Source organism: Acanthopagrus latus, chromosome 21, assembly GCF_904848185.1.
Source record: "Acanthopagrus latus isolate v.2019 chromosome 21, fAcaLat1.1, whole genome shotgun sequence".
NCBI lineage: Eukaryota > Metazoa > Chordata > Actinopteri > Spariformes > Sparidae > Acanthopagrus > Acanthopagrus latus.
Genome location: NC_051059.1, coordinates 4,205,454 through 4,221,227, shown reverse-complemented (window position 1 = coordinate 4,221,227; position 15,774 = coordinate 4,205,454). Strand labels below are relative to the sequence as shown.

General features: G+C 36.7%; 1 protein-coding gene and 1 long non-coding RNA gene across 10 annotated transcripts in view; both read right to left on the bottom strand.

Moving 5' to 3' along the window:
- Positions 1-15,774, bottom strand: part of astn1 (astrotactin 1) — a 406,003-nt gene that overhangs the window by 160,439 nt on the left and 229,790 nt on the right. The gene's annotated exons all lie outside the window — the stretch shown is intronic.
- LOC119010957 lies at positions 11,259-14,581 on the bottom strand. 2 transcript variants are annotated; one of them, XR_005072093.1, is made up of 4 exons: positions 14,124-14,581; positions 12,263-12,331; positions 12,032-12,144; positions 11,259-11,615 (listed from the first exon to the last, which is right to left on the bottom strand). It is a non-coding gene; the product is annotated as an uncharacterized LOC119010957 (long non-coding RNA). The 2 variants fall into 2 exon arrangements; XR_005072092.1 differs by having other exon boundaries at positions 11,259-11,581; positions 14,124-14,575.

The window sequence follows — 15,774 nt, the reverse complement described above, 5'->3', positions numbered from 1 at the left end:
AGGAGGCGATATAGTCAAAGGCGGGCTGAAGCCATCTGTGTTTGAAGATTATGAAGGCCACTCACTTGAACATGCAGCACATTTTTCATTTTCAAATATTTTCATATCAATGGCATGCTCCTGAGACCTCCAACTTTTCCCTCTTTGTGTCAAATCTAAAACCAATTTTCATTCTCTCTTTGTAGCAAAAAGTTCCTGCATGAAACTGAAACTGATCTCATTCAGGAAGTGAGTATAACGATGCATTAATAATGGGAATGGAGCACAGTCTGAATCAGAGAAGCTTTGACTCCTTGTTGCTGTTTATTAAGACTGCTAAAAACAATAACAGGTCATTTATCCTAGATCAGTGCCTCATCAAAATTTCAATTATTTTAGTTTTTATTCCTTCACTTTTAGATCAATTAGCACAGTATCTGCATGAATCTGCGACATCATTTTGAAAGCTGTGGGACTTCACCATTGCCTGATAACTATTCTATCTTTCAATTGTGATGGGAACATTCCTTTTCATTATGGGTTGATGAATTTTGAACTATTTTGTTGAATATGATTTCTTAAAAACATTTATCTAACTTGCTTCGTGTGACTGATATCTTATGCAAATGTATGAACACCTAACCTCTGTCCTATATGATTGTAGTAGAGTAATGAACCAGCCAAAACTCAGATAGAAAGTCGCCCTCCTGTCTCATGTTTTATGTCTGATAATTTTATGCTTTGCACAGAGTCCCAGGTCATGCGTCATGAAGTTTTAACTTCATGTCTTGTGTGGATGAGAAGCCTGTCTGATTGGGATAGTCGTATGTACGTATGTGTGTAGCTTAATCACTGCTGGCACTGAGAGTGCTTGTCTCTTCCCCTGACCTTGTTGTTATCTGTGTATAAATTGTGAACACTCCTTTACTCTGGGCTCATTCACTCAGCTCATGAATTTGGCTGCGTGGTGAGTCCATCTGCAGATGGTTGGATTAAACTTACAGAAAAGACAGATCTGACTTTACTCTTTTATGGACAGAAATTTCCACCACACAACTATGAACTGTCCCTCTTCGACAATAATAAGTGTACTCCTTATGCATGATTTGTAATAATTTAATTGTTGTCACAAGGTCCGACTGAATCAGACAAAACAATTTAATTATCAGAAATAACAACTGTTTCTGTTCAGCAAAAAGAAAGCTGCTTAGCCAGAAAGTCAATAAGGCTGCATCTAATTATTGTTTTCATTGTTGAGTATTCATTCCAGTGCAGTCTAATGTATGTTCCATTGGAACATAGCAAAAATGTCCACCACTTTTTCTAGGAGCCCAAAGTGAAAATGCTTGTTCTGACTGGCCGATAGTGTAAATAACATATATAGTAAATATACAATAATACAAAAAAAAAACAACAAACAAACAGATAAACTGTTTAAATTTGAAACTGTTATGAGTGATAGATTTTTTTTGTTTGATAAACAATGACTTATTGATTGTCAAAACTGTCTAAATCTCGAGGTAAACGGTTTAGCTGGTTACCAGCATTTAAAGGTTATGTTCACTCAAAACTGAAGTTTCAGTAAACATCAACCGGACCACAGATGTGCTGGCCCACTCGCAGACATTAAAAACCATTTCAGTCATCCAACAGTTGTTGAGCTATTTCCATCTGGATCAGAGAGCTGTACTGACTGACTGACTCATTAACAGAATAAACGACATTGCCTGTGGCATGCTCGATGAGGTGTGGTAAACAAGCTCTTATTTTGCATCAGATACACATTTATATGGCTCATCTCATGTACATCTACAGGTTGCGCACAATAGTCCAATGGCTGCCACTCCACTTTGTAGCGAGTTCTTTTTTTTTTTTTTTCTTTTTTTTTAATTCATTTATCTATTTATGTTTAATGCACTGAATCCTAGGCTTCTCTAATGGTTTAACACCACTTTAAACACTCAAAACACTGGAGTAAAGCTAAAGGTGATGCTGATATAAGTGTGTTTCATTTTGCTTTCACACAGCATTCCTTTAAAGCCCAGTAAATTATCTCTATTGATTTTCTTTCATTTACCAATCCTATCCCCTGCTGAAATCAATAAAGCCTATCTCCCCGACCAGAAGAAGTCACCCATGTACAGAGGTTTATCATTTTCATGCACTGCACCATCTATCAAATGTTATGCATGCATCCTGCTCCACTGACCAATGAGCTGTCTTCTTACCCACAGCAACACAGTCAGTGGCAGATGAAGCCGAACATGACGCGTAAATGAAACTGCAACATTACAGAGGAGACATTCATCATGGACTACAGGGGGAGACACCTTAGCGTTAAAGGACACATCAGCCTCTTTTTTAACACATCAATTATAGGTACAGCGTGACGAGGTAGAGCGCAGATTCTTTGTGAACATGACTTGGACTGAAAAAAAATAGATAAAATAAATTCACTCCCTTTTCCTTTCCTAGTTTACAATGGAAAACTGATTTGAAAAGGTTCTTTATTTGCAATAATTAGTGGCAGGACCCCCCTCATTATTGCATAAGAATGCAGGATCGGGCCTTTAACAATGACATTACATATATTGGGCCATAAACAGAACTGTGGAATATAAATCATCTCGTCTCCCATGGCAACTGACAGCCATGTCATACTGCAGTGGTGGGATTACAGCAATACATCACTATGACTGCCCCCACCGTGTTCACAAGCACATCCTGAAGGTTTCTGGATAATGCTCACAACTCAGGCACATTTCCTGCGACCACAGACACGGAAGAGCGGAACACAAAAAGGCATGGGGAGGGGAAAAAAAAAAAAAAAAAAAAGACGAACTGTGTTTGAGAGAGAAAAGGCTGGCGCGTGTGAGAAAGACAAATGAAGACACGAAGGGAAGGCAATTAAAACGGAAAGGCGGCATACGTGCATGTGTATGAAAAGTAAATGTTATAACCTGTACGAGGAGAAACACCTCTATCATCACCTCAAGTGAAGGGTGGAAGACAGTGTGCATGGTGCACAAGAGAATACGTGTCAGTGACCACTAAGGAATTGCTATGATACATCTATCTATCTATCTATCTATCTATCTATCTATCTATCTATCTAATAACTGTGAAACTGCAATTTCAACTGAATAGAAAAATGTAGTTAAAACTATTGAATAATAACAATACTACTACTACTACTACTACTACTACTACTACTACTACTACTACTAATAATAATAATAATAATAATAATAATAATAAGCTCTAATTAACGCTGGGCACAAAAATAAATACATACATAAATACATACATGCATAGATACATACATACATACATACATACATTCATACATAAACAAATAAAACCCTATCAAAAGAACCTGATCTCATTCTATCTAACTCTCAAGATAACATAACATTTATCTCTCTTCTAGCACGCAGATTGATTTAACTGAAAGAACGCTCGACCCCCCACTCACTCCTTTTGAAAGATATTATGAAACATCTACAATTAGAAAAAAAAAAATTCTCATTGAGAGGGTGTGAAGACAAATTCCAAACTAAACCAACACTTCCCGCAATTTATCCTGATGTCAATATGATGACAGAACTGAGTTACCTGATACCCTCTTGCATTTCTGTTTAGTTTGTTTTTTGTCTTTTTTGGTGCATATATGTGTCATTGTCATCTATATCTATATATCTATGTCTATATCTATATCTATATATCTATGTCTATATCTATATCTATATATCTATGTCTATATCTATATCTATATATCTATGTCTATATCTATATCTATATATCTATGTATATATCTATATCTATATATCTATGTCTATATCTATATATCTATGTCTATATCTATATCTATATATCTATGTCTATATCTATATCTATATCTATATGTCTATATCTATATCTATATGTCTATATCTATATCTATATATCTATGTCTATATCTATATCTATATATCTATGTCTATATCTATATCTATATATCTATGTCTATATCTATATCTATATCTATATCTATATGTCTATATCTATATATCTATGTATCTATATAGCTACATCTACCTATATATATATATATATATATATATATATATATATATATATATATATATATATATATATATATATATATATATATATATATATATATATATATGTCAAAATATTGTTTATATGCTAAACTCTGAAAACCCAAATAAAAAGAGCGTTAAAGAAAAAAAAAAACAAAACAAAAAAAAAAAAAAAAAGAAAAATAAAACTTCTTTTTGCACCACAAACACAGCTAGAAATTGTCTCCCCCAAGATATCCAGTAGCTTCACAATTGCAGATGTTGAAAACCCAGACATGACAGTGATCATGTTTGGCAGGCTTTTTGCCTGTAACTCAACCACTGTCCCGTCCACCTCCCAATATAAAATTTGGATAATGAACATGTAATGTGAATGTGATACAGCATGTTTTGTGCAAATGCCACATGGACAAACGTATATGTAGACTGCAAAAACAAATAACTGCTAGCATTTTATCATAGCAACTGGGCTGTGAATACAACCCTGGAGTATCTATTTTTAGCATAAATGTGGGGATGCAAATTAGATATGACATGTGATGAGTGTTGGGATGCGTGCAAGGCCAGTAACAGTTTCCTGTACAAGGGTGCTGTGAAAATGCAACATTTGGCAGAGGCCTGACACCACCTATGAACTTGATGAATAAGCCTCTAAATGTGATGTTCCTGCATTGTCCTCACCTTCAGCTACATCCATTTATCCCCTCTTATGGGAAATGGCTCCCTGGAACGATAGATATATTCCCTGGTACCGGGAGAGCGAGAGCACACCACTACATATCCTCCCCCATTCCCAGCCTCCACCTCTCTTAGTGAAAATGAATAACAAGCCCCAAACATATACAGTAGCACAGCGTATTCTTCTTCTTGCTGAAAGGCCTTGTCTCCCTTTTAGCCCTGGGGTGCTCTGCTCTCATTGTCTGACAGAATGATTAATTTGACTGAACTTCACTTTGCAAACATCCCAAGTTCACAGTCTCTCTCCCCATAGTCAGTGCCAGACGAGCAGCTTGGTCAGGGCTGCGTTTTGTACCACAGCTGATTTCCTTTGTAAAAATACAAGGCACACAAATATCTTCCATTACAAGACCTATTATTTTTAAAAGCTTATATTTACATTTATTACTTAAAAGCAGTTGAACGAAAGTATATGGGCATCATAACTCTACTGTTGCCCTAAATGTATTTTTGTACAATCTGGAATGGAACTGCTAACAAAGGAGAATGTTAAGTACTGCAACTGGTACGTTTTGAGGTACTCAAACTGCATTTTGGTTCATATATTTCTGAGACCATATATTTTTATTTTATTACATTCTAAGTGGTAATAATGATGGCTACAGTCACAGCATTATGAACCGCATTTCTATATTCTCAGCTATGAACGCATGCAATTTATGAACTGCCTTCACAATTCCCCCAGAAAACCCTAACTCTAACCCTAAAAAAAAAAAAAAAAAAAAAAAAAACACTCACGGTCACACTATTTAACACTGTACATACGTCAGTGCATTATATGTATTAGCTTGGTATTAATTTCTCTTTGCAAATTGGGCAGTGGTTGACAACTATCAGCCATTAATATATTATGCTATTAGCCTATACATGTGGAAGAGAAGGGGTTTTGCTGTTTGAGGGATAAGTGAAACATTCACTAGCTACCTATGAGTACTAACACCATGCGATTGTCACAAATAAGCCATGTTGTTCATGTTTATAAACTCTTCTGATATAAATCATGGACTCACTTACTTCTGTTATTATGTAGTGGCTTTCTCATTTGTTTGGACACTTCTCGTCCACTGTATGGGGTGTGCTGATGGTATTGTGGCGATGCTTTTGGAGGGTGTCTGTAGGACAAAACTGTATAACTTTTTTTTTTTTTTCTCCAAAACAAAAAATAACTTGTGTTTTGATACCAGTCTGGGAACTGGATCAATTAATAGTGTAATAGACATGGGGATTTTGTGTTGAGTATCTCTTTGAACAACTCAACAGTCTGTAGAGTGCTTTGAAAAAACTGCAACACAAAAAATACCCTTAGTGGCCAGCAACACAGAAACACCTGTATGATGCAACTTCATGCAACACAACACAACAGCCTTGTAATAAACATTACATCACATTAATTATGATTTTATTTTATTTTTTTCCCCTTGTTAACAGCTACTTTAGTTTGTATTTTGATAGCATATTTGTTTGGGTGTATTGATTGCACTCCACTGAAATGTATTTCTAACCTCCACACACACACACACACACACACACACACACACACACACACACACACACACACACAGGAAATACTGTATGCATAGCAGCAAAACATGAAAAATGATTCAAAATAATAAAACACGCCACAAAATCAAAACCTCTGTTGCACAGCTGTGGTGGCAACACATGGTGAACACATTTAAGTTGAGTATTGTGTTATTCTTTTCATCTTAAATGAGGACACACAGTCTTTTCTTTTCATCCATCACATCTATTAACAGTTGTTGATTAATTTGAGTGCACGCATTTTGGTTAACAGCATGTTGATTAATAATCCTTTGTTTGAGTTGAACTCACTGTGTGTCTTTATTGTGTTTATTGTATGTCTGTTCCCCCCCTACTGTCTGTGTTGGCTAGCTAGTTGACCTCAGCTTAAGTTTTTATTTAGAGTCGTTATTTTCCTAATTATACTTTGGATATTTGTTTCTTCGAGTTGAGTTTGTAAATAAATTAATATTATTTTTGACATTTACACCTTGTGTTCTTGAGCCTTTCCTGTTTGGTCCCTGACAACAGTGAAGACAGATAAAATAACCATTATAAAGCTTACTACATGACTGTTGAATGAATCACAACACAATTCCACTTATCGTCACTCAGTCTAGTAGGTGTATGTGTAAACAGTTATGTTTGTTTGTTTTTTCCTTATGCACACTGTGATATATATTCACAATTTAAAAGTTTGAATGTAGATGTAAAAAATGTGCCTTATGAGTTTGTTAAATTATGTTAATTAAAGTTAGAGGTATATATGATTCTTGTGTCTTTAAACAACAGTTCAAACTTCTGTTTGGCAAACACCAAATCATGTAGGTTTATTGTTCTGTTGTCTGACTCACTTTGCACAGCTTTTTAAAAAAAAACTTGTCAAAGCTATATTACAGTTTTTCTCCATTGGTTTGGCTCATTTCATGAAACAGAAATTACATTCTCAAAACTCTAAGATAATTTAGCAAAACAGTCTTACAGTTCAGCACAACACCATAGTTCACTTGCAAAAGCTCATATCGCTCCCAAAACTGTTCACATATGCTTCACAATTAAATTCCTTTCCCATATAAATAGTCAGTGCCACCAAAAGGCAAAAGATCATTCTCAATTGCTTTGGCTCATTTCTCGAAACAGACCAGACATTATCAAAACTCTTGGTGCTTTTGCTAAAATAACCAGGATGGTTCAGCACAACACCATGGTTCACCTGCAAAAGCTCATTTGTCTCCCAAAACAGTTTACTAACAGTGTCAAACAGTTTACTAGTTTACTAATGTGTCAAAAATAAATTCCTATCTCATATAAATAGTCAGTGCCGCCAAAATGCATTGTCTCTTTGGCATTTTGCAAGCACTGACAGTCTAAATGTTTAGATGTTTTGTCACTATGGCAGAGGACCATTGAAATATCCCTCATGTCCACCTCTCAGTCTTAGCCCAGCCCTTCATGCCCACAATGATATATTATATATATATATATATATATATATATATATATATATATATATATATATATATATATATATATATATATATATATATATATATATATATATATATATATATATATATATATATATATATATATATATATACACACACACCATTGTGGGCATGAAGTGTCTTGGTGTGTCTTGGTATTCATGGTATTAGGTTCTTGACTAAGTTTGACAAGTGAAGAGACTATTGTGCATGTGATAACTTTTCTCACTTGGAAATTGTGCTAAATGTAGGCTTACTGTGCTAACTGTAGGCTACCTGAACTTAATCATTTGCAAAAATGTACTAAAACATTTGCAATTTGATGAGATGAATGATAAATTCAATTCTGTTGTGAACAATTGCCAGGTGGTTTGTCCATGTTAGTTTGAGAATGTAATTTCTGCTTCAAGAAAGGAGCCAAACCAATGGAGAAAAAACTATAATGCAGATTAAACATATAGTGAGGGAGGATCTAATAAGGCTACTTGTGTGATTAATGGTAACATTAAATATACAGGACACAGAGCTTAATTTATACTTAATTGCTGCCAGTTAATTGTAAACGTAGTTTTATTTACTTCAATGAGTATACAGCCAACTGTCTAAGAGCATTGTTTTTTTTATAATGGTAAAGGCAGGAAGATGTTGGGGCTGGGATTCATAGCAGTTACATAAATCTAAGTAAAACTGAATCAATATCCAAGCTCTGTGAGAGACTGTGTGAAGTAGTCCATGGGGATGTTAACTCTCCAGTCCTTCTATGAATCCCCAAATGAGGACCACAGTTCAATTCCTAACTATTGGAGTTTTTGGCTTTGTGATCAATCTTTGTTAGCTTGTCTGCTTTTTCATCGTCCAAATAGAAAGATAAAACGTCCAAGTAAAGCTGCATGAAAGTAAGCATTTTTTTTTCCCTGCTTGTTCTCTTCATGCACCTGCATTTTCTAATTTTCCACCACCTTGTCACACAGAATTACTTTGTTGTACAATCACATTTGAGGTCCCCAGATACAAGACTTCTCCACAAAATCTCGACTGAAGTGCTTATTCAAAATAATGCAGAGTCAATCCTGACATGAGTGCTTACCAACACGTTCCCTTTTGAGGGTCCTTTTTTTATGGTAAAGTGAAAACTAGCAAGCTATAAAAGGTGTTATTTTCAAGACATGAATGCAATTGCCTACAGGTATTATTGGACCTATCGCACCATGTGCAGGCACACGCACAATTAAACAAGAGGTACATTGAAAGGAGACAGCACATGGCAACATGTTGTTATATACATGGAAATGATTTTTGACACTGCACAGGAACAAACCATATAATTTGTATGCAAAACATTTTTTTTTTGTTTGTTTGTTTAATTTTAAAGGTCCTCTACATGTTTACATTGTAGGGTCAACATTTGACAAAATCCCTCCACCTTCACCTTTGTAAATGCAGGAATCTGCAGTCAAGTAAGCAACAAAGTCTGCAGGAACAGGAGGTTGGGGTTGGTAGTTGGGACAAATGAGCACAGAACCTTCACTCAGAGTACTGCTGTATGTGTTGGTGTGAAACCAGGTCATCACTCAGCTATTTAAACGTACCTAACGCATACTTAACTTTTCTTTTATGTACTAAGATATCTTACTTACATTAACCCAGGCTATGAGCCTCTCCTAAGCTGAACCAATCCATTTTTTATTTTTTTTTGGCCTTACCAAACCAAACTGTAGCCATTTCAGATCATCAACAACAAGAGGGCAGAGGTCATCTGTTCCTGTTACTCTTCACCAATCGTATGTTGCAGTTTTAACATCTTTGTGGTAAAAGTCAAATATGTTGTTTTGGCACTGTCAATCAACCCATTAAGTCACATCAGTATGAGCATGTGCTGTAACGGTGATGTATGAGGGGCTGTACAAGACATAATTCATTCTGGCCCTTTCACACACACACACACACACACACACACACACACACACACACACACACACACACACACACACACACACACACACACACATTCTCCTCTCACATACACACACATTCTCCTCTCACATACATACATTCTCCTTGCACACATATACATTCTCATTTTACGCACATATATTTTCCTTTCACATACTTATATTTTCACTCTCACACACATACATTCTCCTTGCACATACATATGTGCGTTTGTGGTTTGTTGTGTATTGAAGTCATGAAGTCATGATGGAGGGAGGACAGTTGCTTCCTTTGGTACATATTTTGGCTGGTATACGATTGCAGAGGGACAGTTTAGTAGAAGTCAGCAGCTCTGTTTGAACGTGTGAATACGATGTTTATCACAACTTTGGCGACTCTTGCTGCATTCATTTCAGCTCCGTTGACTGGAGTAGTATCTACCGGTGGTAGACGACACAATGACAGACAGAAAGCCTGCTGTTTTGATAAGGTTTTGCCTGTGTTTTGTATGTATTGTGCATGTATTTTAACACATAATAAATCTATATTTAAATATTCATCTTAGTTAAATTACTTCAGTTTATCAATATATCAGTGGGGTTTTTTTCAATATTTTGAAGACATTTTAAAAATCCCAGTGTATACCAATAACCGTGATCTTTTTGGTCACTATTACTATGGTATGAAACGTTCATACCGTTACACTATCTATAATCAACCAAAATTTTGCCTGTGAATACTCTCATTCATCCAGGTCATAGATATATCAAGGAAACTGAATTGAAGGCAACTGGATTTGTTTATATGTACTTGAAATACATACAAATAAATCCAGCAGCCTTTGATTCAGTTTCCTTCAAAAAAAACAAAATTATGTGACAGCATTCTACAAAAGGATGAACAATTAAAACCCAAACATTTTGTTCAAAACTGTGTAACCAGACTATATGTAGACCTGGCATCCTGTAGAACAGTGGTGTCAAACTGATCCAGTAAAGGGCCATGTGGCTGCAGGTTTTCATTCCAACCAAGCAAGAACACATCTGATTTGGATCAGCCAACCAATCAGCCAACCAAGCAAGAACACACCTGATTTGGATCAGGTGTGTTCTTGCTTGGTTGGAATGAAAACCTGCAGCCACATGGCCCTTTGATGGAACAGTTTGACACCACTGCTGCAGAACCTGGCCGAGCCACTATGAAACTTTTTTTATGGAAGTAATGCAGCTTTCAAGTGGTGTCAAACTCTGAAAACACCACATTAAGATTCAAGCGTTTGAGGATATCAACCCTGATTTATGCTTTAAATGTGTGTCAAACGTGCAGATTGTTTGATACCCTTTTCAAAATAATAAAAACAATAAAAATATATTGTGATCTGTCAACACAATAATAAGTTGGATGTGTGATGCTTACACAGTCACTATTTATTAAAGGATTAATGGCAAAACTCTTTCCAGACTTTTTCTCTAATGCCACAGTGCCCTTAGTGTTGAATTCAAAGAGGACACAAACCTTCATTAAAAACAAATCACTTTATTCAATGCCAATGAGGATAAATTAGGTATAGATAAAAGGAGGAAACACTTTAATTTTATGTAAACTGTCCAGATGAGGTCCTGAAATCAAGTTTCTTTTATACTGAAGTATGTCAGCTGATAATGGAGCTCTCAGGTCACACATGTCATCCTGATGCCTCTTCTGTGGACACTGATACTTCCTGATGCTGCTGGCCGTTGTCTTGACAGCGTTTGCTTGACAGAAGCAAAACCCGCCCAACAATATCTTCCTCCTCTGATGGTTTCTCATACTGCAAGAAGAGACGGGGTCCAAAAAAACCTGAAACACAGCGTCATCAGGTCACTCTGATGATCTGTAAAATATGCCAGAACCACTGTTACTTATATTATACGGTTATGATTAATCAGTCGCAGCCATACACATAACCACTGCATAAATTTGGTTTTGAATGAAGGAGAAGCATGTAGTGGTATGATGACCTCAGTACTAAAGTCAAGGTGATTACAGTATTAAAACCCAAATGACAACAACGTGTTGTTGACAATTACATTTAAATACTTTCGTTGTTCAATTGTCCTTCTGTCAGGATCACTTTTTGTTGATGTGGCAGGCCTGATAAAAGTGTCGTGACATTTGGAAACATTTATTAGTGTGTTTATTTTGGTGTAGGCATGTGAATTATTTTGAGCACTAAAAGTATTATCCCTGTTTTATTTGAACATGGTCGTGCTCTCTGTTTCTTTGAATATTGTCAGTAGTTGCACCTACCATGCTTTTATGCAGAATGACAGGATTACACTGTTGAAGGCCTCAGTAGTGATGGCTGAGCATCTCCACATCACTTAAGACTGTCCGAGAGACAGGACTGACTGCCACTGAGCCTGAAAATAATATTACAGAGAGAGTTCAAACTCTGAATTAGACTGTGTTAGTTTAAGACAATAAACAGGCAGCTAATACGTATGTATACAGAAATTAAGGGATATTTGAGTAACTCACAACATGTTTGTCAACTCTGTCAAAGATGTGGTTGTGTCTGCAGGGTCGGTCTTGTAGCGGTATGTTGGCCTGTGTGAAGAACAGTTACAGTTTACTCCAAAATCACCTTAAATACAGTGGAACCCCGGCTTACGAAGACCCCATTTAATGAAAAATTCAAGTTACGAAGGCACTTAACGGCAATATTTCTGCCCGTGGTACAGCAAACTGCCTGCGTAACGAAATCCCACAAATACAGGAAAATTCACGTTAATTTCAAATTTGCCGCGACTGAAATTTAAAAAAAAAGAAGAAAATTAACAAAATATAAGTTAAAAAAAAAAGTTTTAAAAAATATCATTGCACAGTGTACGTACGTACATTAATTAACGTAAATGTACGGTTTAGTTTTAATGTTTAGAATTAAATTCCATAATGTTATGTACATGTACACGTACGTATGTATGCATGCATATGTATGCTTTCTTCAGCCTCCACCACCTCAGCCTTCAGCCAGCATCGCCTCACTCAAAACGTACATACATAATTTATTTTATTGATATTTATTAATACATTTATCATTTATAAATTATTTTCTTCATTTCAGATTGTATTTTGGAATATTCTTAGTGTTTTTTGTTTTTTTTTCAAATATTACGTAATATTTGTAGAAGAAATAGGTAGGGGGCCTGGAACGAATTAGGCTATTTATAGGGAAAAAGGTGCTTCGACTTACGAAAATTTTGACTTACGAAAGACCCTCTGGTACGAATTCACTTTGTAAGTCGGGGTTCCACTGTATATGCAACAGCAGCAAACAGTTTGCAAAAAAATGATTACAAATCATTGTTTGCCAGTATGGAGGAAGAGATTGATTAAATAGAGCATTTGCTTTAGACTATGATCTGTGTTGCGACTGACACTCTCCTAGTGATGCTCTGGGTTGTTTATAATGCAATTCAGGACAACATGACAGCAACAGGGGAGACTTGGAGCTGTTGACAGTAGAGACAAGCAGAAAAATACACAGAGCCCCCCATAATAACATTTTTAGTTGAAACAGGGGGATTTTTTTTTAACAAGGTCTATTTTGATTATTTTTTATGCACCCAAACACCTCATTTACATCAGAGTAGATGTCTTAATCATTGTTACTGCTTATGTCCATCATCAGCCATCTGACCATGACTTACCTGCTCACTTGTACTCAACTCACTCCCTATTGCCATGGTCAGATGGCTGATGGAGGACAGAGGCAAATTTACATTTAGCCGATTATATTGCCCCTTATTTACAATTCATTCTGATACGCTGGAGATAAACAGAAAATAATCTGAACTGAATCTAATTTGAGGCAAATTTATCTGTCTTCATCTGTCCAGTGTTCAAACAAACAGAAGCACATGGCTAATTATCATGCAGAATGACATCATGGAAGAGTTCACTTGGGATATTTAGCTTAATCAATAATCCATTGTGAAATGCAATACTGATATTCTGAGGGTAGTGATGGTTTCTGTTCACTGTTTGACTAACAGACTGATGAAATGTAAAAGCTTTTGACTAATAGTGTTGTGCCTGGGAGAGACACAGTGAGGCTAACGGCTTAGCTGTCTGTGATGCCAGGCACAGTAACTTACGTTAGCTGCTAAATTATAGAACTAATACACCTCTACTGCTCATGTGATGTCCACGTAACTTAAAACTCATACAGACATTTTACACACCACGTCATCCTCCTTTAGCTGTCCTTCAGAAAGGTTTAAATACTTCATATGTCCAGCGATGTTAAATTAGCCAGGTTAGCCACGGACAGTGCTAGGCTCAACAGGCTAACATAAAAAATAAACAGGAAAGCATCATAAGAAAAGGCAAAACTTACAGCTTCCAAGTTTGAAGTGAGCATCAATCGATCCTTGATCTTCATTAAACCTTCTTTGTACTGGCACAGGAAAGCAGTCTGCGGTAGTTTTCACACATGTCACAGTTTTCCAGTTGTGGGGTTATTTCCATTTAAAATGAAGTGAATCCACTCAGCTCCTCTGTCCTCTGAGGCAGGGGGCTATTCAGCCAACAACGGAGACGTTGCAGTGATTCGCTCTCAGCTTCTACACAAGGCTGGTAAGGCCGTCACACGCCAGAGAAAAAATTGTGTTTTTTTTTTTTTCCTTTACATGAAAAATGTAAAAAAATATATGTGTGTGAAAGGAGAATGTATGTGCGTGAGGGTGAAAATATATGTATGTGAAAGGAGAATGTGTTTGTGTGAGCAGCCCAGAATGAATTATGTCTTGTACGGCCCCTCATAGTGACGGGTTCAGGTGCCAGTGCGAGAGTCACTGGTCAAGTCAATAGAGTCAATAGAGAAACAGGCAAAACACTGATGAATTTTTGACAAAGCAGACAAATCAGTTTAATGGAGCTGCTAAATAGGTCAGATTATGAGTAGCGGAGTGATGAGTTTTCTCAGAATCTCATTTCACACAGCATGAGATGAACAGTGCATTAGCTGGATGTGAACCAGAGAGAGGGAAAAATAAAAACTCAATACCTTGTGATTTCCATTGGGAAAAAGAAAAAGAAAAAAAAAACATCGCTATTTGCCACAGCTCCAATTAGACTGCTCAGGGAATGTAAATTGACTTCTCCTGTTAACATTTGTGACTCTGTCCCACCGGGGAGAGGGCGGAAGATATCAGATGAGTGTAGAGCTTGCTTATACTCAAAAGAGCACAACGCTGATGGTAACCACGGACTGTCTAAACACCAGTCCTCCTGTAACGTTGCCTTGTGGCTGGAAGTGGTTTGTTATTTTAGCTGCTTCTCTAAGGAAGATTCATAGGAATGAGCTCAGGTAGGAAAGTAATCTTATGGCTCATAGAACCCTATTAACTAGCCTGGTCTGTGCTCCATTTCACTCTCGGATAAGTCTGGGAATGAATGATTTAGTGGGAAAGAGAGAGGGAAAAGTGAGTGAGTAAAGAAGAAGTAAAGAACGTGTGTGTGTGTCTGTGTGTGTGTGGTGGTGGGGGGGGGAGTTCAGGAGTTATCCAGCAGGCCCATTCTCTAATCTAATGGGAAACTAAATGTAATACAGCACAGCCTTGATTTCTTCCCCAGACCATTCTGATAAGAGAGAGAGAGAGAGAGAGAGAGAGAGAGAGAGAGAGAGAGAGAGAGAGAGAGAGAGAGAGAGAGAAATGCTGGAACAAAATGTCTGCCCTCGGAAATGATGAGCAGACACCCTGGAGGTGGTTAGGTTAGAGCCTAGGCCAAATGCTTTCCATAATTCAAGGCAGAGAACATTCACTGTGAAGAATAATGATAATAACCCTAACCCTTGTGTTCATCTCCTTTCAGACAGGTACTCAAACAAAATGCTCCCACTAATCCCAGCATTACTGTTCCTAAGGGCCATGCTCTAACAGAAAATGTCCTTGGTGGCCTCTAAAGTTACATTTATACCATGTCCGAAGCTGAAATTAGTGTTGCCATGAACTACTATTAGTGTAGAAAAGAAGGGGTCTAGGGTA